The sequence below is a fragment of the Myotis yumanensis genome, unplaced genomic scaffold (assembly GCF_028538775.1).
Source record: "Myotis yumanensis isolate MYYU_CA2020_CCGP unplaced genomic scaffold, mMyoYum1.0.hap1 SCAF_2, whole genome shotgun sequence".
Classification (NCBI taxonomy): domain Eukaryota; kingdom Metazoa; phylum Chordata; class Mammalia; order Chiroptera; family Vespertilionidae; genus Myotis; species Myotis yumanensis.
The window spans coordinates 187,000,494-187,004,146 of NW_027223753.1; the positions used below are offsets into that span (position 1 = coordinate 187,000,494).

Sequence of the window (3,653 nt, forward strand, 5' to 3'; positions counted from 1 at the left end):
CAGGCTGGGATGGGGAACTGGGAGTGGGTGGCGGGGCTGCGACCTCTCACCAGCTACCTGGGGGTGGGGGTGACAGGGATGGCGGTGCATTGAGAATGCAGGGTGTCTGCTGAGCTCACTCTCACTCCCCCTGCTACCCTCCCCTGGGATGCCAGGGCTTGCGCTTTGATCGATGGCCAGGCCTAGCAACCACACCCGTGCACAAATTTCATGCACTGGTATTAAAAATAAAAAACAAACTGCTGGGTTGTCTGTAGTTCCTTACTCTAAATATGCCGTGAGCTTTTTAATTCAGCTTGTCCTGCTTCTGCAGTAAAAAAATTCCAGATTAGCCTGGCTTTAGACTTCAGAGACAAATACATGGCACAAGCATACCCTTATGCCCACATGCACCCCCACTCACATAGTGTACAGGAAGAGGGGTTTTAAGCTAAAATGAGATCGAGATGATCAAAGACAATTGCCATTCTTTCCCCATTCTTTTAAGGCAATAATGTGTGATGTAAGTAAAAGCAGCAAAATTATACAAGACTTGGGCCGGAATTTGTAAATTTAAAGGTCTGCAATAGACATGAAGGAAACAAAGGAGTGAATCATTCCAAGAATACAGAAATAGAGACTATGGAGATGGTGGGAGGATGAGGGAAACAGCCTTGTGGGAATGGAGACCCCAAATCGCCAATACTTCAGTGGAGGACAAAAAAAAAAAATTTAGATTTTTATGTAAAGACTGATTTCCTAAAGTTTATTTTCTTTTTAAAAATTTTTTAAAAATATTTTTTAAATTAATTTCAGAGAAGGGAGAGGGTGAGAGAGATAGAAACATCAATGAGAGAGAATCATTGATCAGCTATCTCCTGCATGCCCCCTACTGAGGATTGAGCCCGAAACCCGGGCATGTGGCCCTTGGCTGGAATCGAACCCAGGACCCTTTAATCTGCAGGCTGACACTCTATCCACTGAGCCAAACCAGCTAGAGCTAAAATTTATTTTCAATTAGCAATAATCACTCCTTGGAGAAACCTCATTAGCTACAATACTGCCACTGGGAAAAGTTAAACACTGATTTTAAAATATATATTTTTATTGATTTTAGAGAGGAAGGAGGGGGAGAGAGAGAGAGAAGAGAGAGAGAGAGAGAAACAATGATGAAAGAGAATTATTGATTGGCTGCCTCCTGCACACCCCACACTGGGGATCAAGTCCTCAATCCAGGTATGTGCTCTGATTGGGAATTGAACTGTGATCTCCTGGTTCATAAGTTGATAGTCAACCACTGAGCCATGCCGGCCAGGCACACTGATTTTTAAAATGTTGGTAGTTCATATAATAAAGAATTTGACTGGCCTTTGTTCCTGAGTCCTGGGAAGTAGCCCCTAGTCTACTCCCTTGGGATTTCCCAAGTGGTAGGAGTGTCTTTCATGTTCATGGTGAGCCCCTCGGACTATACCTAATAGTTTATGAGACCACTCAATGGGGCTGGTTATGCCAGAAAGACCAAACATGGAGTTGTCAGTCTGACCTCCTGGAGGGGAAGGGGCCTAAGACTGAGTGAGTGATTCAACCAATCATGCCAGTGTAATGAAGCCCTAATAAGAATTCTAGACACAGTAAAGCTTGGATGAGCTTCCCTGGTTGGCAGTACTCTACTGTCACATATCAATTCATTGGGGGGATAATGTATCCCTGAGGATGCAAGAGAGAACAATGGAAGCTTCACATTTGAGAACTTCCCAGAGCTCACCCTATGCATCTCATTCTGGCTGGTTCTGATATCAATCCTTTTTCTATAATAAAACTGTAATCCTCAGTATTACACTTTCCCAAATTATTTGAGTAATTCTAGCAAATTATCAAACCTGAGAGGGCCCTGGCCGAGTAGCTCAATTGGTTAGAGCATCAACCAGATATGCCAAGGTAGCAGGTTTGATTCCTGGTCAGGGCACATACAAAAATCATTGCCCCGGCTGCATGGCTCAGTGGTTGAGCGTTGGCCTATGAACCAGGAGGTCACGGTTGCGGGCTTGATCCCTAGTGTGGGGCATGCAAGAGGCAGCTGATCAATGATTGTCTCTCATCATTGATGTTCCGATCTCTCTCTCCCTTTCCCTTCCTTTCTGAAATCAATAAAAATATATGATTTTCTCTTAAAAAAAGAATCAACCAATGAATTCATAAATAAGTGGAACAACAAATCAATGTTTCTCTCTTTCTCCCTCTCTCTCTCTAAAAAATCAATCAATAATAATAATAATAATAATAATAATAAAACACCTGAGGGGGTAGTGGAAACCTCTGAATTTGTATCCAGCTAGTCAGAAGCAAAGGTGGCCTGTGGGGCCCTGAACTTATAACTGAACTTGTCTGAAGTAAGGGCAGTCTTGTGAAGGATTGTGCTTTTAACCTGTGAAGTTTGGCCTACCTAGGTTTGTTGGTGTCACAATCAAAAACCTTTTGAGATAAAATCTGGCCCATTATAGGCTGCTAATTTATGACTTATGGCCCAGGCAAATTCAATGATACCAGAAGCCAGGAACACCTTCCCAGAAGTGTGGGAGTTTGGGCCATCCCACCAGTTCAAGATAATTGTACTTGAGAAGAGGCTATGCTATTGGAATCTTCTATAGGCCCCTGGGAGTATCACTAAAGACAGACATTTCAAAATTAAACTTTAATAATATTCTGAAATAGTAGTGCTACTCCTTCCCCACACATAGAACCTAGGACATTTGTCCCAGTGGTTCTGCCTGAGGGATAAGCCTGTCCTTCAGTGTCTATTCTATCAGATCCTGGTGGGCCTGTAAGGAGGCTCCTACCATCACTGAGTGGAACTGAGACCATGACCCCACTGGCCTTCCTCTATCCTGGTTTAGTCTTCCCTCCTAGAAAGTCATCAGAGTGTGCAATGTTTTCATTTGTGTTGCCTCCATTTTCAGTTCTTCCTTGAGAGAAAAGGGGAAACAGGAAGAAATGGGAATGAGAGTATCCCTGCGGGCAGACCCTTTTAGCCTATGTTCTGACCGAGCGGGGGATCTAGTGTAAGCCACCCAGCTTCAAATTCCACATCTGTCAAATGGATATCCTAAGACTTACCTAGAAGGGTGTTATTAGAGAGAAGACAGGTAGATCTTATTCTCTTACTTTGCAAGGAAGGCTTTTACAGCACTCTGATGGGAGTATTGTGGCTGCTACAGTGTGGGGTCTACTGTACAGATAAGGGATGTGTGGATAAGGATGGAATGCTAAAGGTTTGTGAGTTTTTTTATATAACACTAGAGGCCCAGGGCACGAAATTTGTGCACTGGGGGTGTGTGTGTCCCACAGCCCTGCCTGCACCCTCTCCAATCTGGGACTCCTTGGGGAATGTCCGACTGCCAGTTAGGACATCCCTCGCACAATCCGGGGCTGCTGGCTCCTAACCACTTGCCTGCCTGATTGCCCCTAACCGCTTCTGCCTGCCAGTCTGATCACCCCCTAACCACTCCTCTGCCAGCCTGATTGGCCTGGTCACCCCTAACTGCCCTTCCTGTAGGCCTGGTCCCCCCCAACTGCCCTCCCTCCCCTGCCGGCCTGGTTGCCCCCAACTGCCCTCCCCCGCTGGCCATCTTGTGGTGGCCATCTTGTGACCACATGGGAGTGGCCATCTTATGCGA

At 45.3% G+C, this 3,653-nt stretch overlaps 1 non-coding gene across 1 annotated transcript; it reads right to left on the reverse strand.

The window, feature by feature from the left end:
• Positions 1-918: 918 nt before the first annotated feature.
• LOC139004479 (U4 spliceosomal RNA) lies at positions 919-1,057 on the reverse strand. The gene has a single exon (XR_011470363.1). It is a non-coding gene; the product is annotated as a U4 spliceosomal RNA (small nuclear RNA).
• Positions 1,058-3,653: the final 2,596 nt, after the last annotated feature.